The sequence below is a fragment of the Sorex fumeus genome, unplaced genomic scaffold (genome assembly GCF_029834395.1).
Source record: "Sorex fumeus unplaced genomic scaffold, SorFum_2.1 ptg000007l, whole genome shotgun sequence".
Classification (NCBI taxonomy): Eukaryota; Metazoa; Chordata; class Mammalia; order Eulipotyphla; family Soricidae; genus Sorex; species Sorex fumeus.
In genome coordinates this window covers 50,971,475-50,997,788 of record NW_026606064.1, presented here as the reverse complement: position 1 = coordinate 50,997,788, position 26,314 = coordinate 50,971,475, and positions in this window count along the sequence as shown.

Genomic DNA, 26,314 nt, shown 5'->3' with positions numbered 1-26,314 from the left:
GAACATTAGTGCTCAAATATTTGCATAGATACATGCCTTTCTTCTGTTGGGTAAATGAATGAAACAACTGAATTATATAAATTTTTAAAAGATGCTCAGACCGTTTGCTATCTTACATCCAACCAGCAGTATATTCACCTTCCAATTTCTTTTTTTTTTTTTTTTTGCTTTTTGGGTCACACCTGGTGATGCTCAAGAGTTACTCCTGGCTTTGCACTCAGGAGTCACTCCTGGAAGTGCTCAGGGGACCATATGAGATGCTGGGAATCGAACCCGGGTTGGCTGTGTGCAAGGCAGATGCCCTACCTGCTGTGCTATCCCTCCAGCCCCAGTTTCTTGACCATATTTTGATCAATCTTTTTCATTTCAGTCATCCTAACTAATTAATTCACTAGTGATATATAGTTATGATCTCATTTTTTTAAATTAAACTGTATGGGGGCCAGAGACATAGTACAGCCGGTGGGGCACCTGCCTTCTTGGGCACTTGACCTGGGATCAATTCCTGGCACCCCGTATGGTGCCCCAACTCTGCCAGGAGTGACCTTGAGCACAGAGTTAGGAGTAAGCCCTGAGCACTACCAGGGATGGGCCAAAAACAAAGAAACAAAATAATTAAGTGTATGGCCATAGAAATAGGTACTTGCCTTTCAGTGTTGCTGATGTTGGTTCAACACCTGACACCACATATGGGCTCCTGATTATGGTCAGGGATCATTCCTGAGCATGGAACCAGAAATAGCCATGAGCACCACCAAGAGTGGTTCAATCCATCCCCCGTCTTAAATTAATGACTAATAATGCTGAGAGGCTTTTATGTACTTAATTACTACACACATATAAATGTCCTTTCAAATGAAATGTCTGTACAAATCTTTTATCCCTTTTTAAATTGGGTTGTTTTGTATTGTTGAGTTCTGAGAGTTATTTGCTTATTTTTAATATAAATCCTTAACACATTTTTGGCAGGGTGAGTTGGGTCACACTCAGCAGTGCTGAAGGCCTACTCCTAGCTCTGTGTTCAAGAGTGACCCCTGGCGGTGCTCAAGAGACTATTTGTGGTGCTAGGGATTCAAACCAGGGTGAGCACATGCAAAGCAAATACCTTGACCTCTGCACTATCTAAGACCCAAAATACTCTATTAACCCTGAAGGATCAAGATCTGATCTTACAGGAAGGGTCATAATAGGATCAACAGAGTCTGTCAAACCTGAAGGATCAAGATCTGGCTTACAGGAAATACAGAGGACAGAAGAACAGGTTAGGTGACACTCAGGAAATACGTCATCTTTACAGTCTTTACCTAGAATCACCCTCTGTCACACGCCAAATAGGACTGTTTGACTAATATACCCAGCACCTATCTGTTCTCGATCTACTAAAACCAATCCAGAGTTTACTTCTCTGAGTAAGATGCAAGATTTCATCTTTACCTGCAAACAACCAGCAACAAAAGCAGAACTTGCTTTGTTGGTGATGACGGTCTCTATCAAAACTATAGTAGGAAAACAATCTCAATTACATAGAAATAAAAAAAAAAGAAAGAAAGAAATCTAGGGCCGATGGGATAACTGCAGGGGACGAGCATAATCATAGCATGTGCAAAGCCATGAGTTTTATTCCTGACACCTCCCCACCAGTGGGTGGGGCACTTATAAAAATAAAATACCAGGCTGGAGAAGTAGTAAAGCAGGTAGGGTGCTTGCCTTGCATGCAGTTGACATGGGCTCAACTCCTGGCATCACATATGGTTGCCTGAGCCCTGCCAGAAGTGATCCCTGCGCACAGAGCCAAGGGTAAGCACTGAACACAGCCAGGGGAGACCCCCCCTCCAAAAAAAATAGAAACAAAACAAAAACCAACTAAAATATCACTGGGATTGGGACATAATACAGCTGTTAGGGCTCTTGTGTAGCATATACTGGACTTGGTGTGATCCCTGAGCACACACGGTCCCCTGAGCATGATGGGCTGCAGGCCAAAAGGCCCCCAGCACTGCCTTGGTGGCCAGGTCTCCCCAGCACTGCAGGGTCTGATGTTGCCTTTATACTGAACCATGGGCTCAGTTGGCCAAGAATCCCCCCATTGGCGGCTGGAGTGATAATCCAGCGGGGAGGGCGTTTGCCTTGCACATGTTCCACCTGGGTTTGATCCCCGGCATCCCATATGGTCTCCCAAGCATCACCAGGAGTAGTTCCTGAGCGCAGAGCCAGAAGGAACCCCTGAGCATCACTGGGTGTGACCCAAAAAGCCAAAACAAACAAAAGAAATCACCAGTGGGGCTCCCAGGCCACCTGACCACCACTTGGAAGACACAAAGAATAATGATAAAAGTCAAACTCTCATGAATTTTTTTTTCTTGTAAATAATGGACAACATAATTTATTAGAGCAGGTTTCCTAGATCCATCATTACCATCTTTGTTAGATGTACCAGTCTCCATGCTGAGAAAAAAAAAATATTTAGAAGTTTAAACTGTCTGTTGGTTATCCCTACGCTAGCCAGAATCATGCCTCCTAGCAACGTGGTCACTGAACTGCTGGCCATGGATATGAAATATGAATTGGATTTTGAAGTCAAGAATGAAAAAGTGAATTTAAAATGCATCATTTTTGTTAGAGGGATTGCTCGGGATGGGAGATGTGTGCTGAAAATAGATAAAGGACCAAACATGATGGCCTCTCAGTATCTGTAATCTGTATTGCAAACCATAATACCCATTAGTAGAGAAAGTACAGGGCTATAGGGGAGGGGAAAGGGTGGGAAGGGGGAAGGGATGGGGAGTGGGGAGGGATACTGGAAACATTGGTGGTGAAAAATGTGTATTGGTGGATGGATGAGTGTTCGATCATTGTATGACTGAAATTCGAATATGAAAGTTTTCTAACTAAGGTGGAGTTCATGCCCAATTCAATCAGCTAATCAGTAACTGAATAAATAGCAGTACTACTACATTAAATAAATAGCAGTACTACTACATTAAAAATAAATAAATAAATATAAATATATTAAACATGCTTATCAAAAAAGAAAAAAAAGTTTTATAACTGTAGTTCACAGTGACTCAATTAATATATATATATAAATAAATAAAATGCATCATTTTTTAAAAATTTGGTTACATTGGAATGGTAATAGCTTGCCTTTAAGGGGTTCAATCAAATAATTAAAAATTGACTTCATTTTACTTTTTAAATATGATTCATAGAAAATTAAATTTGGTTGACATAGCTCACATTACATTTCTACTAACCTACATTGGTGGCTGCCGAGATTTTGACATTCCATGGAAAATAATGGCTAATTCTTATTGTGAGAATTATTATTATCTCATTCCTACTTTGGACAAACTGGCAGGCTACCGAATGTAGCCCGCCCACACGGCAGAGTCTGGCAAACTCCCCGTGGCGTACCCAATATGCCAAATACCAGTAACAATGATGGGTCTCATTCTCCTAACTCTGAAAGCCTTGAATATGGCACTTTTTAAAAAATCTCGGGGCTAGAATGAAGGAGACGTTACTGGGGCCTGCTCGAGGCAATGGACAGGATGGTCGTGATCATGATCGTGATCTTATTGTAGCCCCACCTCAGGCCACACTGAGCTAGCTTTCTCAAACAGGTGAAACTAGCAGTCGCACAATGGGCAGTCAACCTCAGACTCAGTCCTTCGGACAATAGGCCTTTGAGTATAGTTGGGCCTTTGGACACCAGCCATTGACTATGAGGCCTAAAGGTCAGCTCTGTTTTGCTTCTGAAAGGAAACCATCTCAGAATATAAGTGTGCTTAAACGGGGTAGATATTCTCCAAACCTGGTTTGTTGGTGAAGTTCTCTTTTTTTTTTTTTTTTGTTTGAAATTTTGACTCGGTAGCTCCCTGGAGTCACCTCTATGATACAGAAATGTTGTGATATATGTTGATATCTTGCAGATTTTTTTTAATCTCCAGATTTTCCAGATTTTCCAGGCTTGCCAAATGTCTTGTCTCCTAGCTGACTCCAAAAACAAATCCATGGCGTCTTTAGGGCCTCCAAGTCACAACTCTCATTTACTGGACATTTTCAATGCACTTTCACTATCTTATTTTATGAAAGTCTCACAATTCTGTAAAGCAGTTATTAGACAGCCTTTTTTACAGAGGGGAAAATCCAACCACCCCAAAAGGTAGCATTGTGTGAGGGGGATTAGTGGAAGGACTATGATAAAAATCCAGGTCTCTGGGAGACCATCCAAATTCCATTTCTTTATTATGCAACTCTGATGGGGAGGCCTGGGGATTGGAGGTCACACTGGAGAACAGGGGTCAATACCAGCCCCCTTGGGGTCAAAAGCCTGTCAGCTCTGACCTCCATTTTGGGATTACACAGATTTTTCAGGTTTACTTCCCAGAAGAGAGGAAAGTGGTTCACCTCAATCCTTTTAGATCAATACTAATCGGTTAACTGAAACAGTTGGTACATGGGGCTGCCTCCGCCACCCCCAGCTTGTGTATCACATTCCCTCCTCACCCAGCTATCAACCTGCCAGCAAGTCATTCACTCGCACTGGGCCATCTCTTCTTCCCTCCTCTGGGGTTTCCACTACAAAGGCCTCTGCTTGGCTTTACACAGAGCTTTACCACAAAGCTGCCCTGGGAGGGGACGGCAGGGGGGCTGCTGGGAGATCCCCACTGTGTGGTTTCCGAGTGTTTTCTTGGAACGTTCCCCACGCACAAGCAGCCCTGCACTAAAGTGGACAGCTGGGAGTTGTTTCCAAGGCAACGAACTTTGTTGTTTGGTCAGGACGTCCTGAGCAGGGCCCAGCTACGTCAGGCCAGGGTCAAGAGAAATGCCAGGGCCCCGTGTTCACAGCAAATCTCCTCCTTCTGGAGATGAGGAGACTGACGATCAAAGGCCCCAGGCGAGTGTAGGCTCCACAGGGCCGCCCCTCTGTGGAGGTACAGAGGCCTGCGGCTGGGAAGGGGGAGGGGCTCGCTTTCCCAGCATAAATGAGTGAGGGAAACTTCAGAGGAGCGGAAATCCTGTCCTGAGTCCTGATTTCATAAATTCTGCTGGTCGAGGCTGTGAGTAACCCCTCCAATACTGGGGAGTAAGACCAGCGTTATGTTCCAGATCAACAGACACAGCCCTTGACTAAGAGTCAGTGAAACAAAAATCAAAGGAAAACATGTTAGAGAGGTGAGTTAGGAAGAAACACAACAGGTTCAGAGGGACAAAGGAAGCCTGCAGTATCACTGTCTGGAGCCTGCATGCAGGGCCATGGCACAAATCTCTGTGAGAGCCAAGGCCTCTGAGGAAAATGGATGTTCCGCCACTTCCTGCTCTCTTTCCCAAAGTGGGTGATTTGTGCCCGGGGGTGCTGGAACCAAGCTCATGGGGTAGGCGGAAGTGACCTCAGATGCCCTGGGAAGTCCATTCTATTTTTTCACTTTCTTAAAAGATAGATTTCAGTAGAATCTCTGAGTCCTTCTTTCTTTCTTTCTTTCTTTCTTTCTTTCTTTCTTTCTTTTCTTCCTGAAAAGGGGCAGGAGGTCAAATAAGTTTAGAAACTTTAGTGGTTTTAGAAATACATGAGCTGGAGCCATAGCACAGCAGGTTAGGGCATTTGCCTTGTACATGGCTATGCTGGGTTCAATTCCCAGCATCCCATATCGTACCCCAAGCACCACCAGGAGTAATTCCTGAGTGCATGAGCCAGGAGTAACCCCCTGTGTGTCGCCAGGTGTGACCCAAATAAAAAAAATATACTGGGGGTGGGGGGGATGGAGGACCTCTCTGCTCAGGGATCACTCCTGGTGAGGCTCGGAGGAGCATATGCAGTGCTGAGTCAGCCAGAGTCAGTCTCCTGCACTACGGAGTTCTCTTGCAGAAATCACTTTTACATATATGGTTGCCACAAAACTACCTGCATTGTTTCCTGCTACCCACGTGACCTCAGTGTGGAACAGACATGGAGCCTGTCTGCCCGCTGCCCTGCCATCCATTTCCGACATCCCCCATAGCATCAGGGGCCAACTGGCACCTCAGTTCACCCTAACAGGCACATGAGACACATGACACGTTACAAAGAACTGAACTGCTCAAGTCAGACTCCATTTTCTAGAAAGATCTTACTCTCAACCCACCAGGCCACAGGGTACTGCTGGGATCTAGCCCTTCCTCTGTTCTCCTTTAGAAGATGGGCCGCTGCTACCTTCGTGGGTGCCCTTTATGAGATGCTGACCCAATATCCCATTACCCCCACCCTCCTACCCCCTCACCCCCCTCACCCAATCCCCCGGCAGGGATCAGGTCTCTGGCCTGCCACTTCCGGACTCCAGATTGTGTTGATTCAAGCCCCGTTCCCTGCTCCCAGGAAATCCTCCACCCCTCTCCCTGCACCCCTCTCTCACCCTGGTCCTGTGGTATGTGGTAGGGGGTGTGTGGGGGGTGGGGCAAGAGACATTGGGAACTAGAGAACAACACTGGGACCTTCTTAAAAAGAAAATGGTCCTGCAAAGGCTAGACTAGTATTTTGGACTGCAAAAACTGAAAAATAGTCAGAGGCGGGGGACCCAGCGATCACTCAAGGGCAGAGAGCTGTCTTCCAGGCATCAGGCCTCCAAGGAGACCAGCACCTCTCCACTGCCCTTAGGGTTCAGGAGTGTCTGACCACTGTCACCCCCAAAACCAAGGTATGCAGAAGCACCACGGCCAAACATGTGGATGCCCTGGTAATTACAGCAACAACAATAGGGAGAGAAGGGGGAAAGCAAAAGTTTACTTATGGGGGGGGAGCTTTTTTGGAGGTCACACTTGACGCTGCTCAGGGGTTACTCCTGGCTCTAGCACTCAGGAATCACTCCTGGCAGTGCTTGAGGAACCATATGGGATGCCAGGGATCGAACCCAGGTTGGCCACGTGCAGGGCAAACACCCTCCCTGCTGTACTATTGCTCTGACCCCAAAAGTAAAAGTTTAAAAGGGTTTGGCATTTAATATGGTCCCCCAACCACCACCAGGGGTGATTCCTGAGTGCAGAGCCAAGAATAACTCTTGAGCATCACTGGGTGTGACCCAAAAGCGAAAAAAAAAATTTAATTTTCAAAAAAAAAATTTTAAGGGGGTCAGAGAAAAGGGTCAAAGGGCTAGAGCAGGGGCTGGAGCAATAGCACAGTGGGTAGGGCGTTTGCCTTGCACGTGGCCAACCAGGGTTCAATTTCCAGCATTCCATATGGTCCCCTGAGCACCGCCAGGTATAATTTCTGAGTGCATGAACCAGGAGTAACCCCTGTGCATTGCCGGGTGTGAACGTAAAAGCAAAAAAAAAAGGGGGGGGAGGGCTAGAGCACACTGAGGCTGGAGAGATAGCACAGAGGGCAGGGCGCCTGGATTGCACGCAGTCCGCCTGGTCGGATCCCTGGCATCCCATATGGTCCCCCAAACGGCCAAGATAATTCCTGAGTGCAGAGTCAGGAGTCAGACCTCAGTGTTGCCAGGTGTGGTCCTAAAGCAAAGAACAAACAAAGAGGTAGAGAACAGGTGTTTAATCACTGCCAAGTCCCCCGGGCACCGCAGGGAGTGACCCCCAAGCACAGAGCCGATGTAGCTCCAGAGCAGGCATGACGACCCCCCCACCCGCCCCCAAACAATCAAAGGCTCGAACAGGCAGAGGCATGGGGCCAGGCTCTTTCTTGCACGGCAGGCCTGATGCCCGGGACTTGGTCTGGTAACCAAGGGCTGGCACTGTCCCACCCCAATCTCACAGGCCTCTGGACAAGGTGTGGGTATTGCTGCCAACACACCAAGCGAACCAGTTCTCCAGCCGCTCCTCCAGGGGGCGCTGGTTCCCGTGGCCGCTTCCCTTGGAGACTGAGGCTGCAGTTTACTCTGGAACTGGTCGCCTTAAGACATTTACTGAGCCAGAGCAGCAGAGAAGGGACAGCCCCACCACCAGCCTCAGTGAGGGGTCACATCCAGGGCCACTGTCAGGACACCCTTTGACAACTTTGACAGCAGACTCCTACTGGCTGTTTTATCCCCAGTATTTTTTATTCTTCTGGTGTGTGTGTGTGTGTGTGTGTGTGTGTGTGTGTGTGTGTGTGTGTACCATATCTAGCAGTGCTCAGGGACTTCTCCCCGTTCTATGCTTATGGATCACTCCCAGTAGTGCTCAGTGGACCATTCGGTGCTGGGAACTGAACCCAGGTTGGTCACAGGCAGGACAAGATCTTAACCCCCGTACTGTCTCTCTGGTCCCCCTCTTTGAATTTTTCAGTTCAGCTCTACACTCAAGAATCACTCCTGGCAGTGCTCAGGGGACAATATGAGATGCCAAGGATCGAACCCAGGTCAGCCACATGCAAGGCAAACGCCCTCCCCGCCCTACTATCGTTCCAGCCAGGAATTTTTTCAACTTTTCTGTGCTCAGCCCCAACTGACCCTTGTTATTTCCACTCCTCCTCTGTTCCGGGGCCTCAGGAATGGGCACTCCCACTCTGCGAGTTATGATCAGAATTCCTTTCCTCTGAATCCTCCCCACCTTCCTTGGGGCCTGCTGACAGGCAACCTCCCATAAATTCTAAGTTTCTCAGGCTCTAAATTTGAAAATCCTGTCAGACACCCCACACATATCTGATCTGCTCTCCCTGATTCATTTGCCACTTGAACTTTGCTCTGCTCTTGGACTAAGCTCCTTCCTGGGTCACATGTTTCATCTGTCTTTTGTCTTCATTTTCCTCCCAGTGTACACTAACACAGTCAATTCTAGCGCTTTTGTTGAAAGGCTGAATGAATGAATAAATGAATGATGCTCTCACTTGGGAACCAATATTTGAATCTCCAGATAGGTTTTTCCCAGTTGGTAGCTTATCTCTTCAGAGAAAAAAAATCCATGGACTAACAGTTTTATTACCCAGTTATTTAGCTACAATTGTATCTTATTAGATTTCCTTTTAGAGGCCTCGCCAGGCAGTTCTCAGGGAGCCCAGGGCTTGCCACTACCATTCAGTCATGCTCTACCATTCACCCTCAGTCGTTTCATTCTTATAATCAATAAACAAGCCTATTGCCTTGTGATGTGAGAAGATCAGAATGCTGTTTTTTAAACAAATAGACAAGCAACAAAGAGCTGGAGTGACAGTACAGTGAGTAGGGCCCTTGCCTTGTAGGTGGCCAAACTGGGTTTGGTCCTTTATGGTCCCCTGAGCCTATCAGGAGTGATCCCTCATTCAAGCCCCAGTGCCACATGGTCCCCTGAGCATCCCAGGATGCACCCCCTGAGTCCCCTTCTCAAACATCACCTGGCTATTGAAAGCCAGGCCACTGAACCACCAGCCTGCCTGACCAAGAATCAGAGAGATAACCCAGGCCTCTGAAGCACAGCTTGGGAAGCCATCCCCCTCCCCATAAAAAAAAATCACCCACACACACCCCAGCACTTGTACAAGCCCCAAAACCTAACGTTAGCAACATAGCTAGGCATACTTGTGACCTCCTGGTCATTGCAACCATAACATACAAGTATGAAGGGAAATGGGAAGGGACCAATAACAAGACTGGAAATTGTCCTGAAGTAATTTCTCCTTCTGGATATACACCCAAAGGGAAGTAGGATCTCAAAGCAGCATTTGTGTAGCCATGGTGCTAGCAGCATTACTCACCAGCCTTGAAAGCAATTCCAGGGTGCACTGATGGTTGAATGGATTACCCATTCAAACAGAACCTTCCACTTTACTAAGGTCAGAGATACTACAGCCCAGAGGGATCTCCAGAACTATATAGTGAATAAAGGTAGCCAGTCATGACAGATGCAGTGATTCCACCTCAATGGGAAGATCAGTCAGACTTGCAGAGACAAAAGCACAGCGTAGCAGTTGCAGGGCTATGGGGAGACACATTTAATAAAGGTTGAATTAGTGTTTTAATACTATAAATATTTTAACACAACACATTATCTTTTTTTTATTTTTTTGGAAAGGGGTTATAGCTTAGACCACACCTAGCTCTGTGCTCAGAGATCACTCCTGGCAGAAATCTAGGGATATGTGATGTTGGGGACTGAACCCTGATTGTGGACTTGCAAGACAAGCACTTAACCTGCTGTATTATCTCTTGGCCCTCTTTCTAAAAGTATATATATATATATATAATATATATATATAGAGAGAGAGAAATTGTCATTTCTATATATATACTAATTATAGCAACAAATGCTTAGAAATAACCTAAAGGTCTTCCAAATTATACTATTTAATAAATGATCATAGATCCATGCAATGAAATACTTTGGTGGTCAAAATCATGAGAGAAAGCCAGAGAGACACCCCATGGGCTGAGAGCATGCTTTGCCTGGGGGAGGCCAAGGTTCTGTCCCTGGAACATCATGTCCCCCTGAACACAGGGATTGATTCCCAAGCACAGAGCTAGGAGTGACCTTCAGCACCACCTACTCAGGGGGTCCACTGCCCCACCCCCACAGAAAGAAAGAAAGAAAGAAAGAAAGAAAGAAAGAAAGAAAGTGTCTAAGAGGGACCTCAAGAGAATAGAATTGAAGACCCAAGTAGAAGACAACTTTATCCTTTTGTTTCTTTATTTTGGGGGGGGAGATAACTTTTTCAAGAGAAACTGTTTAGTAGTGAGCTTGAAGAGACAGCTGGTGGTTTAAATCTTCACAAGAGGAAGAAATCTTTCTCTAAAGAAGAGCCAGCTAGTGTAGTGATCAGGAAAAGGCAAAAAACAGGGATTGTTCTGAAGGTAAAGAGGAAATTCTTATTTAAAGAGGCCCCATTCACCAGGGGCTGCCAGCAGCAAGAGTAACAGCTCCAGAAACAAAGAAAATATGACCAGAACGATCCCAGTAAGATGAGAAGCAACATCCCTGGTTGTGTTGTACCCCATAGTGACCCTTTTCATACCCCAATAAAAATGAAAATTCATAAGATAAAGAAAAATAAGGCAAAATAAAAATCACGCAGATAACATAAATTTATAAATCCGCAAGTATATAATACATTGGGTTTTTGATAATACATTTAGTGCTCAGGGCTTACTCCTGGCTCTGTGCTCAGGAATCACTCCTGGTGGGCTCTGGGGACCATATGGGATGCCAGGGTTGACAGAACCCAGGTGTGCTGCATGCAAAGCAAATGCCCTACCCACTATCCTCTGGCTCCCGCCCAATATATTGTTTATACACTGAAAAAAAAATCTGCAGAAGGAGCGAATTCACTTGACTATTGAGCTGAGAAGAAAACAAGTACCTGAAGAGGAGAGGGAGGGAGATGTTTTTCTTATCAAGATTCAACACGAACAATCTATTTTTAACCGAAAGAGGCTTTAGCAGGAAGGAGACATTGGAAAACAATTTTTTGTTCCTCAGTAAAGCAACCTGGGACTCTATTCACGAAGAACTGTGAAATTACTCCTTTGAGGCCCCAAACTTTCAATTCATATCAATATTTATAAGAATGAAAATGTGAAAAGCATGAACACAGATAAGGTTGCTCTTTAAAATGTTGGCATGTAGACTCTCAATGAATTCGAAGCAAAGCTTCGCTTGTTCCAGTCTAGGTAGTGAGTTTCAGTCTAGGTAGAGACTTTTTTTAAGAGAGAAAACGCGGCCGGAGAGTACAGTACACGCGAAGACTTTGGCCTTGCGTGCAGCCCACCCCAGATGGATCCTGCGACCCCCGAGCACCACTAGGATGGCCCAAACGTCCCTTTCCAATTCATAGAAGTGGAAAGGAAGCGTGTTGGGGAACGGTTGCTTAAATCCTCAAAAGAGCCTGTCCATCTGGGAAACAGAACCAGAAGCAGTAATGAGTCAGGACTGGCCCGGCCCAGAGCACCGGATCGGATTACTAACCCCACCTCCCCACCGCACCGAGACTCGGCGGTGAGCGCGCACGCGCGCCACCTGGTGGTTACATCAGAAATCACCACGTATGGGTGAAATTGACTTCCACCCCAAAACCATCCTCCTGGTTTCTCCTCTCCATTTCCAAAAAGTGTCCCATTACTTCTTGTCCATCTTGGCCAGCATTCTCGTCATCCTTTCACTGACGCTCCTTCATCCGTGAAATATCGATCATTCTTAGATCGATGATCAGGATTCTGGATTCAGTTACTTTCCAGAATGATCCTTGCTTCCCCAGAAACAGAGCAATGCATAGTATTGTCACTGTCACCGTCACTGTCCTCCCATTGTTCATCAATTTGTTCTAGCGGGCTCAGTAACATTCTGAGACTTGTTACTGTGTTTGGCATATCGAATACATCACGGATAGCTTGCCAGGCTTTGCCATGTGGGTGAGATACTCTCAGTGGCTTGCCAGGCCCTCGGAGAGGGGCGGACGCCAGCCATTTTCACCAGCGTGCCTGTGTTTCAGACCAGAGGTGTTGAAACAGAATCGCACTCTGGTTGGCCAAGTCAGCCGTATGCAAGCCAAACGCTTTACCCGCTGTGCTGTCGCTCCAGCCCAATGCATACTATTACTCAACAATAAAAGTGATCAAGTTCTTTGTTTCACATCCTGTACCACTACCGATGGTTATTTTTTCATTTATTTGGGGCTTGGACCACATCCAGTGATGCTCAGAGGTTACTCCTTTGTTCTGAACCAGGGATAGGAGGGGATTGTTCCTGGAGGTGCCCAGGGGACCCTGTGATCATGCGGATTGATCCCTGAACTCCTGCCCATAAAGCACTGCCCAGCCCTCGGAGCTGTTTCTCCAGCATCACTACCATCTGAGGTGTAGGGGAGGGGAGTTGGGGTCAGCTCACTCCTGGGAGGACCACATGTGGTGACGGAACCTGGGTCAGCCAGCAAGATGCACAGCAAGTGTCTTCATCCCTGTTCTATCTCTCCAGCCTTCACTATCATTTTTTAACGGCTCCTTCATTAGAGAACATTGCTCCCCACGTCTAGCAAGCCCTCGTTCCTCCTTTGGTGTCCTTTGGGTAATTAAAATGGCTGCGTTTAATTTCTGGTCTATTTTAGTTCATGTTATTAGTAGAACCCCGCTGCAGGGAGCCCCCATCTGCTTGCAAGGACAGTCCCCAGGTGACAAGTCCTGATGTGACATTGAAAAGTCAAGGAGAGTCTCTCTGGAGAGAAACCTCTGGAGGCTGTGCTTTGGTTGCATCACCCTCTCTGCTAACTCTTGCTTCCTGGTTACTCAACTGACCATTCCTGTCTCTGTCATCAGTGAGTGACTCACAGCAGGAAGCTGCTGGACATCTGTCCCTTCCTCGCCAGCCATTCTCACAGCATGCCTGTATTTCAGACCAGAGGTGTGAAACAGAAGGGCCAGTGCGAGTCATGCCACATGTGAAAGGCCCCTCTTCTGCTTTATCATTCTACGGTCCTTCGATGCCTTAGATGAGCCCTAGGGACCAGCATATGCTCCCTGCCCCTCTTCTCATGAACACTGGTCTTCTGGAAGTTGGGGGTTCCCATCGGTCTGCCAAGCTGGACCTAGTCAGAAATGTTTTAAGGTTTTATACCTAAATCCCATCTCACTATGGCAATCTATAAAATTATTTTTGTATTTTGCAAACTAATTCAGAATGAGAAGGAATACTCATGCTTTTCTGCAAAAAGAAACTTGGAAACAAGCACCAACATTTTCTGGAAATATGATTCTCATTTAAGAAGTCTCTAACTGAACTGGATTCCAACGCATTGGTCATCGGGATAGCACAATGAGCTGGCCTGGATTCCGTCCTGGCACCCCACATGATCCCTGAACACGACCAGGATTGATCCCTGAGTGCAGGGCCAGGAACAAACACTGAACACTGCTGGGTGTGGTGCTCAAAACAAAAAACAAACAAGCAAACCCCCCAACATATTGGCTACTATTCTTGTTTCTTTCTCTTTTCCCTTTTCTTTCTTTATTCAGTTCTGAGTCATGCTTGGTATTGCGTCCAGTGAGGCTGGGGTAGCCATGCAGTGCTGGGGAGCTAAGCCCAGTCTCCCACATGCAAAGCCCAAACTCCAGCCCTGTGAGCTCTTTCTCAATTCATTTTCCTCCTTTTAAACATTTTTGGATGGGTTGGAAAGATAGTATAGTGGGTACGATCCTTGCCTTGCATTTGGCCGATCTGATTTCATCCCTGGCGTCCCATATGGTTCCCCGATTACTACCAGGAGTGATTCCTGATGCAGAGCAGGACTAACCCCTGAGTATTGTTGGGTGTGGCCCCGAAACAAAACAAAACAAAAAAAGTCTTTGCAGGGAGTGGAGCAACAGTACAAAGGGTAGGGCACTTGCTTGCACATAGCTAACCTGAGTTTGCTTCCCAGAACTATACTGGGTCACTTGAACACTGCCAGAAATGATCCCCAAACACAAGACCAGAAGTAAGTCCTGAGGGCCACCATGTACAGTCCCAAAACACAACACAACACACACACACACACACACACACACACACACACACACACTGGTGTTTATATATAAAGCATATATATAAATATATATATTTATCACTTGATCACTTGATCACTTGCCTTCCCACTAATCATCGATTTGCTCGAGCGGGAACCAGTAACATCTCCATTTGTCCCTGTCGCGTGCTAGTGTAGCCCAATAGCGTCTGTTCGTTCTAGGAACACGAAGAGCCTCAAACCAGTCATTCAGGATCTTGATGAAGAAGCCTGACCACTGGTAGGTGGGCGGCCACGTGGTCTTTTGACGCTCCGTGGAATCCAGTCGGTAATGGCTCTAGTCCAGCGGTCAAATGTCTCCAAATGTCATTACGTGTCTAGCCCATCTGATTTTCAATGCCTTGGCAAATGAGACAGCGTCCCTGATTCTTGACTGACAAGGAGGTCGGAACTCCGGATTCTTTCTCTCATTTGAGTGAAACGTGATACTCCAAGCATAGCTCTTTCGATTCCTCTTTGGGAGACCCAAATAGTGTTCTTATCCTGTTTTCGTAGGGCCCAGGTCTCTGAGGCGTATGTTAATGCAGGAAGAACAGTGGAATCGAAGAGATGTGCCCAGAGCCGGAGGTTCTTCGTCCTCTTAGCTATTTCTTCAATGCTCTTGAAGGCATTCCAAGCCACTCTCTTCCTCCTGCACAACTCAGGTGCCAGGTCATTCATCAAGTTGACTTCTCAACCTAGGTACACATAACTGTTGCACTTGGAGATGGTCGTTCCGTTGAAAGCGAATGGAGCATCAGGAACGAGGCTGTTTCTCATAAACATTGTCTTCGTGAGATTCAGCTGTAGTCCAACCTTTCCACACTCATGGTCAAAGTCGGCCAGCATTTGTGCCACTTGGCTAATGTTTAGTGTTATTAGAACAATGTCATCAGCAAAGCGGAGGTGGTGTAATTGCCGAACAATCTATCTTCACTACCATTCCTTTTCATTCCAGTCGTCGCATGATGTTCTCAAGGATAGCACTGAAGAGTTTCGGTGAAATGGTATCACCCTGCTGAACCCCTCTCTTGACATCAATGATTACTTCTTTGTAGAATGGTGTGATCCTGGTAGTGAATCCGTAATACAGCTCATGGAGGATCCTGATGTATTGAGTTTGAATACCCTAATTGGCTAGAGCTTCTATGACCACTTCCGTCTCAACAGAATCAAAGGCCTTCTTTAGACCAGTGAACGTTAGACAGAGTGGCATCTTGAACTCCCCAGAAACCTCAATGAGCTTGGTTATCGTGTGGATATGGTCAATGGTTCTGAATCCTTTGCAGAACCTGGCTTGCTCGCATGGTTGTCCTTCGTCTAGTGTTCTGTCAATCCTGTTCAGGATGACTTGGGTGAACAGCTTGTAGATGACAGACAATAGGCAGATCAGGCAATAGTTGCTAATGTCATGGATGTCTCCCTTCTTGAACAGTAGTACGGTCCTGCTGGTTTTCCACTGGGACGGAACCTTGCATTCAGACAGGTAGCGTCTGAAGAGCTGAGCCAGTGTATTGATGAGTGCTACGGCAGGTTCTTCAGGTGTTCAGGTCTGACCTTGTTTGGGCCGGGTGCTGTTCGTTTCTTAACCGACGAAATGGTGTGTCGGATTTTGGAAGGGAGAACATTGGGAACGACATCCATCCTGTGGAATTTGGTATGTGGGCAGGTGGGCATGACTATCGAAGAGATTTGAGTACAAGTCATGGATAATCTTTTCCATTGCCCTTCTGGAATATGTGATATATCTTTATAAAGCATATGTATGCATATATACTTTATATATGTCCCAAAACACACAACACACACATGTATGCTTTATATGTGTGTGTATCAGAAAATAATTAACATTTACCAGCAGTGGGACAAACAGACATGCATTTCTCAATGTAATGAGGCAGGAAGAATGTACCTTCGCTTCTGATATTCTTACCCCCAACCCCCCAAAAATATGGTCCTGGGAGATAGCTCAAAAAGGGCTGGAGTTCATTCCTGACATGTTTAGGGGCCCAGGTTGAACCCTTAACACTACACGGTCTCCTTAGCACCACTGAGTATAGCCCCGGTGCCCCACTCCGAGTATTGCTTAAAAAGTTCCCCCAAAACAAACAAAAATAACACACAACATGAATTTCATTGTGAGAAACTATAACAACAGTTATGGAAACAACAGTTTACAAAACTGCTGACCTACACTTCAAACAAACGCTCAAATGGAAAAGGAATAGCTGAGCAACTTAGAACGCTTGCAAGCATATGGTCGTGAGTTTGATTCTTGGTCCCATCACATATTCTGAGTCAGATCGTGTAGCTCCGCTGTCTGTGGGCCCTGGGCCCACATGGGATTTTCAGCTCCACTGCAGCCAAGCATGTGTGAATGTGTCTGTCACACCACAGCAAAGAGTGTGACCCCCACCCCCATGAACATTACAACCAGAATGAATGTAAACACAGCTAAACATGCAAGATCCATATAACCAGGTGTGGGGGGGGAGGGGTTGTAGGGGTGTGTGAGTGGGTGTGGGTATGTGTGCGCGCACCCACTTTCCCCCTCCTCACACCATCACAGCAGCAATAAAGGGAGGTGACAGGAAAGTGGAAGAGGACTAAAAATAACCAAAAGAAGTAAAGAGAAGGGGAATGAAACAGCAACCAGGGCTCAGCACTAGAACACTCACTTTGCATACAGGAGACCTGGATTCAATCCCTGGCATGGGGAGCAGGAGGGGAAGTGGGTGGGGGACACAAAACTTTTTAAAAGGGGGCCAGACACCCAAGAGAGGGGGCGGGGTGAGACCACTCCCGGCCACAAGGGACCCAACCCTTGAAGCCGAAAACCCCCATAACCCAGACACCGCCATGCTCACGGCCGCTCTACACATGCTCAGGCGAGACTCACCCAAGAGTGAACCCCCGGAAAAACCCAGGTATGCAGGACTTTGTGACTCAGAACACTGGGTTCAACAGGATGGGGAATGGAGATCCTCTGCCCATATCCCTCTGTCTCCGGCAACTCAGCAGTCACACCCATAAGCCGCCTCTGGCTGGCACCGAATAATCTTGTCACCAGCCAACATCCAGATCCCATGTCCTGTCCCAGAAGGAAACATAGCATGACACTCACCACAACTATGCCACCAGATCCCGCTCAAGATGTTTCACTTAGGGCACCCTGGGGGGGCGGGGGTTGAGCCCCCTCCCCACCCCAAGGGACCCAGCCTCAGCAGCCGAAAACCCCCAGAACCCAGCTGCCTCCATGTTCAAGGCCGCTCCCCACACGCTCGGGCCAAGCCTCATACACAAGTGAATATAGTCCTGGACCACGCAGCCTCATTTGCAGCCGTGGGATACTTCAGACCATACACCGTACCCATACTGCAATATTAACACACCACATTTGATAGGGTTCAAAGTAGGAAGCAACCAATCTTAGAGGGAAATATACATTTTTTTACAGGTATGCATGTACAAAGCACAACCTTTAACAACATGTTAATGATCTCTTATAGCACTGTAGCATTGTCCTCCTGTTGTTCATCAATTTGCTCCAGTAACATCTCCATTGTTAGACTTGTTGTTACTGTTTTTGGCATATTGAATAGTCACGGGTATCTTGCCAGGCTCTGCTGTGTGGGTTGATACTCTCGGTAGCTTGCCGGGCTCTCCAGCCACGTGCAAGGCAAATGCCCTACCCACTATGCTATTGCTCAGCCCAATGATCTCTTATAGAAGGGTTTAATGGCCCCTGGGTGAAATACAATAACCTCCACACTCTTTCCTCTAAAGATACTTTTTGTAGCATTTTCAGCAGTTTGGAGCGATAGCACAGCGGGTAGGGCGTTAGCCTTACAAGCGGCCAACATGGCTGACCCGAGTTCGATTCCTCCGCCCCTCTCGGAGAGCCCGGCAAGCTACCGAGAGTATTCGATATGCCAGACACAGTAACAACAAAGTCTCCAATGGAGACGTTACTGGGCCCGCTCGAGCAAATCGACGATCAACGGGAGGGCCTTTACCTTACCTTACCTTCACAAAAACAATACACAATACAAAATATATTATTTTGGTTCTGCTTTGGGGCAAGGATTGAAGTTCTGGATGGAAACATTTGAAATATGATGGTGGTGGAGGTGGGGTGAGTATGGTGCCGAAAGCAGGTCAATCTTACCTGTGAGGGGAGTGCATCAGCAGCCTCATGGCGCCTTCAGACTTCCAGATACCCCAAAATTGCTACTGTGCCTTTGGCCAGACCCCAAAAACTTGGGGCTAAGTTTACCAAGAAAGTAAACGGCCAAAAGTTAGGTATGTGGGAGACACACTCACAAACCACCTCCGGCTCAGCTGTATAATTGGAGGCATGGCCTCTCTGGTTCCTGATCAAACTGCTTAATGGCCATGATCCCAGAGACTCAGAAACAAATCTCAAAACCCAGCAGCTTTTCGCAGAAATGCATCCGGTCCCTGCAGTAGGTCACCGGCACCGGACCACCCCAGGTAGGAATAGGTTTTGTGCCTTGACCTGTTCTCCCTGGCAGCCCAATGGCCGCTAACCTCCAGAGGCCATTGGACAGTCAGGTTTGGGCCCACAGTGACGAGACATGTCACGGGATGAGGGTGGAGTCGGCCCTTTCCTCCCCACCCCAACGAGATCCCAAGTCACTGCCAACAAATGTCCTCTCTGCCTCCTGATCAAGCCGCTTGATGGCCATGATCCCAGAGATTCAGAAACAAATCTCGGAACCCAGCAGGTTTTGGCAGAAATGTGTCCAGTCCCTGCAGTAGATTACCGGCGCTGGGCCACCCCAGGTGGGAATAGGTTTCATGCCTTGGCCCGTTACCCCTGGCAGCCCAGTGGCAGCCATCCTCCAGAGGCCACTGGACAGTCATGTTTGGGCCCGCAGTGACAAGACATGCGGGGCCTCACAGGATGAGGGTGGAGCCCGCCCTTTCCTCCCCACCACAACGAGACCCCAAGTTGCCGCCCACGAATGGCCTCCCTGGCTCCTGATCAAGCTGCTTAACAGCCATGATCCCAGAAGCTCTGGAACAAATCTCGGAACACAGCAGGTTTTGGCAGAAATCCCTCCAGATTTAATTGTTAAAATTTCGGAATTTCAAAATTGTGCAGCCACTACTGAGGCCACATGACATCATATGTTATTCATAACCAGCAATAGAAAATAAATTGTCTAGTGTTGCCTTTTCAGCAGATCTGAGTGTTGGGGTAAAATTCCAAATAATAATGATGGGTCTGGTGTCAAAATATTTGAATGTAATCAAAGTAGAGAGAGATTAATGTGGAAATCACCTACCCCACAGGTAAGGGGAGGGTGTGGGATAGGGGTATAATGGGGTTCTTGGTGATGAAGAATGGGCACTGGTGAAGGCACGGGTGTTTCTTTGTATGACTGAGACTTAAATCCGAAAACTTTGTAACTGCTCTCACAGTGATTCAATAAATAAAATTATAAAAAATGAAAAAAAAATGTAAGGTGGAGTTCATTCCCAATTCAATCAGCTAATCAGTGGCTGAATAAATAGCAGTACTCCCACATTAAAAGAAAAGAAATCTGGTGGTTTGTAAGGAGTAATGGTAGTGGGATTGGTGTTTGAATATTTAATGCAATGAAATATTGTAAACTACTTTATAAAATTTTAAAAATTAAAAATAAATAAATAAGTAAAAGGAGCCAGAGTGATAGTCCAGGTATTAAAGTATTTGCTTTGCATGTAGCCAACCCTAGTTCAATCCCTGGCACCATACGGTCCACCCAACACTGGTAGGTATGACCTAGACCCTTTTTTAACAAAAATCTCAGTAAAGTCATGGAGGATAAGCAGAGGCCGATAACATGAGACTCGCAAGTTATTTCAAGGTCACTACTGAGAAGTGGCAAAATTTGAATTACTCTAAATATGAGATAATGGCTGTCTATCAAGGTCAAACTCCCAGAATTTATCATGGAACTACTGTTCTCTAACAGTCTTTCCTTGGGGCCAGAGTGATAATAGAGCAGGAAGGAAGCTAACCTGGGTTGGACCCCCAACATCCCATATGATCCCCCGAGTCAGAAGTGATCCCTGAATGCAGAGTCAGAGGTAAGTCCTGAGCACGGCTGGGTGTGAAACAAACAAAAAAGAGTCTCTGCTTGTTCTTAGGAGACATTTGTGAAAGTATTTTGAAATAAAGGGATACAAATATTTCAAGAAACTTGGATTTTTATGGAGAAATGGAACGGTAAAACAAAGGAGGCAAAATGTTAAGAGCTGGGCAGAAGAGAAGAGAATGTGGGAGCTCTTTAAACTATTCTTGTAACCCTTGTAATTCTTGTAAGGCTGAACTTACTTAAGACATTTTTTTTCTTTTTGGGTCACAACTGGCGATGCACAGGGGTTACTCCTGGTTCTGCACTCAGGAGTTACTCCTGGCGGTGCTCAGGGGACCATATGGAATGCTGGGGATCGAACCCAGGTAGGCTGCGTGCAAGGCAAACGCCCTACCCGTTGTGCTATCTCTCTAGCCCCAAGACATTTTTTTAATGATGGAAAACACAAAACTGTCAGGACAGGAGCTGGAGCAATAATACAGCCAGTCAGGCATTTGCCTTGTATGCGGCAGACCCGGATTCAAATCCCGACATCCTATATGGTCCCCTGAGCACCACTAGGAGTAATTCCTGAGTGCAGAGTAACTCCTGAGCATCACTGGGTGTGACCCAAAAAGCCAAAAAAAAAAAATCAACTTGCAGGACAATCAAGAACCCGTTCCATCTCTGGCCCTGTGGATGTGTGTTTAAGGGAAGCAATGATGAAGTTCAGGGGTTGAGGCACTTGGGCTCTGTAGAGCTTGCACGGTTATCCCTGAATCATGAAGAAGGGGCCCCACTGCCCTGCTCTCCTCAATCTCAGGATGCCCTTCCCAGCCTCCCCGAATGTGGCTCGTCTGCTGCTCACCAGGGCCAATGCTTGCAATTTTTCATAGTACTAGTAGGAAGTTTTTATAGCATGATGATGGTAACTCTTTACTACAATTCATGATCAGGATCACGATCATCCTGTTGTTCGTCGATTGCCTCGAGCAGGCCCCAGTAACATCTCCTTCGTCCTAGCCCTGAGATTTTAAAAAGTGCCATATTAAAGGCTCTTTCAGGGCTAGGAGAATGAGACCCATCATTGTTACTGGTATTCGGCATATTGGGTACGCCACGGGGAGTTTGCCAGACTCTGCCGTGTGGGCAGGTTACATAAGGTAGCCTGCCAGGTTGTCCAAAATAAGAATAAGATTAGCAGCCGTGCGCGCTTCCGGGAGCTGGGTTTTATAGTCTCTGGGTCTTGGCCGTTGATGGGATTACACAGAGCCAGGGGGCCAGTTGGTGGGTGTGACCCCTGCCTACTGGAAGATGGAGGATCTCGGTGGAGGATGCTCAGCCCCAATCCGAGCAGGCTTGGAGATCTCAGCCCCGGGACCTGCATGCCTTTGTTACTCTGCCAGTACCTTCCTGCGTGTGGGGAGTGGTCTCAGCATGATTGTGGCTGGTTCTGGAGGTCTTCGGCTGCGGAGCTCTGCTCGGGGCGGGGAGGGAAACTCAACCCACACCCCTCCAAGGGGCCCCGGTGAGGACAACCAGGCGCAGGGGCAGGAGACTCTGCGCTGTTCACTTCTGGGAGCTGGGCTTTATAGTCTCTGGGTCTTGGCCGTTGATGGGATTACACGGCGCCAGGGGGCCAGTTGGTGGGTGTGACCCCTGCTACTGGAAGATGAAGGATCTGGGTGGAGGATGCTCAGCCACGATCCGAGCAGGCTTGGAGATCTCAGCCCCGGGAAACGCATGCCTTTGTTCCTCTGCCAGTACCTTCCTGCGTGTGAAGAGTGGTCTCAACATGGTTACTATAATTAATGTCAGTATAGGGCTGAAGAGACAGTATAGAGATTAAGGTGCTTATTTTATAGGTAGCTGCCTGAGTCATCCCAGGCACCTCAGATTTCCCCCCTAGCACTATCAGGAGTGAACCCTGAGCACTGCTCTTGTAGTCCAGAAAAAAAAATTTACATAAATAAATAGCAATATTACATTGATAATAAGAACATGCATGGTGATTTTTTCATCGTATTGAAATGTTTACCTCTCAGAAAGCCTTGTATGCTATTCATATTGTTATAACAAAGAAACTGAGTTACAGAAAGGGCTAATAAATTTCATGTGTCTCAGAACTGCTCCACGGCAGAACCAGGAGCTGGCGTTTGGTCTGACTCCTGCACTGATGCTCTTGTTCTGGTTAATGATCGGGATCAAGCCAAGGGTCTCACACGTGCAAGGCATGCGCTCTACCACTGGGCCACATTCCCTGTCTAACAATTACACTCTTTTTCTTTTAGGGCGAGCACACTAGCAGTTCTCTGGAGCATGCTCAGTGCAGTGCTGATTTGCCACTCCAGGTGGTGTTGCGGGGACCATGCAGTGTTGGAAAAGAAACCAGGGGGTACTTCCTGCCAAGCTGCACTCCAGCCCTCTGCACCATTTTCCCAGTCTGGCATCAATGTCCTCCATTACTGCAGTATGGCCAGATACCCAGACAGCAAGAGCTGTGGCCAAGCCAGCATCTGGGCAGGGGGCATGGTCATCTGCTCTGCCTCCCTTGGACCAGGGTCAGAGAGCATCGTCAGCCTGGACAGCTCACAACCCTGACCCGAGATGGTGCTGAAGACTTTACTATGAGAGGAAGATCCTCCAACCCTTTCCTCACCACCTCTCCACACTCAGCTCTCGTAGGGGTCTACAATTCATAAAAGAGCCCATGCCGCGAAGTGGGTCTCTAGGGAGTGGGCAGTCAGGGTGAGCAGTCACTTCTCAGGCCTCCCCTGCACTTTGTCCCACGTCCAAATTCAAAGCTCAGTGGAAATCCAGAACGAACCCTCCCATCCACCACACATAGTGCCCAGGCCTCGGTCCAGCTCTGCGGTGTGTCTGTGAGGACTCTCTGTGTTCAACCATCACCTCCCCCCTCCAACGCCTCACTGCCCTCCTTGGAGGCAGGAGTATTTCTCAGTCTTCTCTTGGCAAGAAAAGTAAATTCCAGCAGTGAGACCAGGCTGAAAACAAACTGCTCTATCAGAAAGAAACGGGTGTCCACACTAGCCACCATTCAAAACTCCACTCTGGAGGCTGAAATCTGTAAGGAAAAATGCAGGTGAAGGGTCAGAAGGCCAGCGCAGGAGGTGAGGGGTTTGCCTTGCTTGAAGCCAGCCTAGGTTCAGCCCCTGGCACTGCATGTTGTCCCCTGAGTACCACCAGGGGTTACTGCTGAGCACGGAGCCGAGAATAGCCCCCAAGCACTGCTGTATCTCTAGATGTGGTCCAAAAACAAACCAAAAAAATTAAGGGCTGGAGAGGTAATACAGGGATTAAGGCATTTGCCTTTCATGACGCTGATTTCTGGTGTCCTGGCACCACATATGGTCCCCTGAACACTTCCAGGAGTGATCCCTGAGTACAAAGCCAGGAATCCTGAGCATCGCTGGGTATAGCTTAAACACCCCTTCTCAAAACAAAAACAAAAACCAAACATACACACACACACATATATATATATCATACATATATGACATGTGTGTATATATATGGTATATATATGTATATATATATATATATATATGATGGAAAACTAGATTCCTTCCACTTTCAAGAATGGGGGAAAATTTTTTTTAATGTTTTTGCAGAGAGGTCAATGGGAGAGCTGATTAGATATCCATATGCCTTTCTTTCCGAAAAACAATATTTAGTTTCTTTTGCTTCCTTGAATCAAGTGAAATAAGCAGATCTTTAAGATTTGTTAAAGAAACACCATCCCTCTTTGCCTGCCAGTATTGTATACTCCCTCTTTTTCAGCGGAAGTTTTAAATCCTGCATATCTGTGCTTACATTGCTGTTCCTATTTTTCGTTTGGAGCATCAGATCTTGCCATTTGCCTTGCCATTACGGAAAACGCAAATTTTGTGCTTTTGAAAAAAACCACCGCCATTGCTAGCTTTGCTGCCAAGACACAGCTGAACGTTTCTTATGACCCTCTTATTTTTTCAGATACTTAGGTTCTTTATATGGCTAGGAGGTATTACCTTTAGTGCCGATCCAAATGATTACTTATGTGTGAGGTTGCTGCATACATTCAAGTTATTTGATTCTTAAGAAATTGAAATTTATAGGGATGCCAGGGGGCAGGTTGTGATCACATTGCTGTATAGGACAAGAGAATGGGAACATTTAGTGACCTGAAAAATAAAAAAGGTTGAAAGCACATACTATCAAACCTACAGAAGTGTCACCATTCTTGCAGACCCCTTCCGTTTGTTTTGTGATTGTGTAGGAAGTAGGTACATGTGAAGCCATCGTTAGTAGTCTTGTAAATTACAGAACCCCAATCAATAAATAAAACTAAAATTTAAATTCATGAAGAGTGGGAATGGGCAACCTCCCCCATTTCCCTAGTTTACCAGTAGCTTGGCAGTCACACCCACGAAATGCCCCTGGCGCCATCTAATCTCATTAATAGCCAAGATCCAGAGACACAGAAATAAAGCTCCTGGAAGAGAACAACATAGAAGACAAGTCGAAGGGATGCTTCCAGACCCGGCGCCAGGCTGTCTTATCTAGAACAACCCACAGGGGACGAGTGAATTCCCCTCCCTGACCCAACAGAGCCCCGGCAGCTGAAAACCTCCAGTACTCAATCACCACCATGCTAACAGTCAGCCACGCTCCAACTTCGATGAGCCTTATCCATGAGTGAATCTACTGTAAAATTCCTGGAGTACACAGACATCTTATACTCTATACCAGTGATGTATTAAGAGTAGCACACCACATTTGCTATTTTTTTTCTTTTGGGGTCACATCCGATGATGCACAGGAGTTATTCCTGACTCATGCACTCAGAAATTACTCCTGGCAGTGCTCGGGGGACCATATGGGATGCTGGGAATTGAACCTGGGTCGGCCGCGTGCAAGACAAACGCCCTACCCTCTGTGCTATTGCTCCAGCCCCATTTGCTGGGGTTTAAAGTAAAAGGCAAATACAACAATCTTCACACACTTTCCTCTACACAAAATTAACTATTTTTGGTTCTGCTTTGGGGGCACAATTTGGGATTTGGAGTGGAAACATTCAAATTATGATGGTGGGAAGATGCAATGGTGGTGAGATTGGTGTTCAAATATTAAATGTAATGAATTATTGTAATCAACTTTATAAAAATAAAATAATTTTTAAAAAATAACAAACCTTTTTTTAAAAAAATATCCATGAATCAAATAGCCCAACAGGTAAGGCGCTTGCCTTGCACACAGCAAACCTAATTTCAATCCCGGCATCCCATATGGTCCCCCAAGCACCATCAGGAGTAATTTATAAGTGCAGAGCCAGGAATAAGTCCTGAGTATCACTGGGTATGGCCCCCCATTTTTTTTAAATCCACAAATCATTCACTTAGGCAAAAAACTTTGAACTAGCTACTGCATTCCAATTAGCTTTGCTCACATATACTTGAACCATACTCGCCATACTTGAGGCTGAAACCAGTCTGAGTGATAGTTCTGTTTCCTGGAGGTCTGGACTTGGCACCACAGCCAGCAGGGTACGTGGAGAGGCCCAGGATGGGAACTGACACAAGGTAATGACTGGCAGCATGTGGCAGGACAGTGTTCTCTATAAGGGAAGACAGACCCCAATAAGAACAAGGCTGTGGCTTGAGGGCTGTCCCAGGACACCCTAAGTATGGAAACGCTAACCTGAGGTGTGTGGAACTTGCCTGGAGCAGCCTGGGGTGCAGGAGAGCAAGAGGAAGAGGCCCACTGCCTAGCACCAGTGCCCGTATCAGAGGCTATGCTGAGTGATGACTCTGTTCGCCTA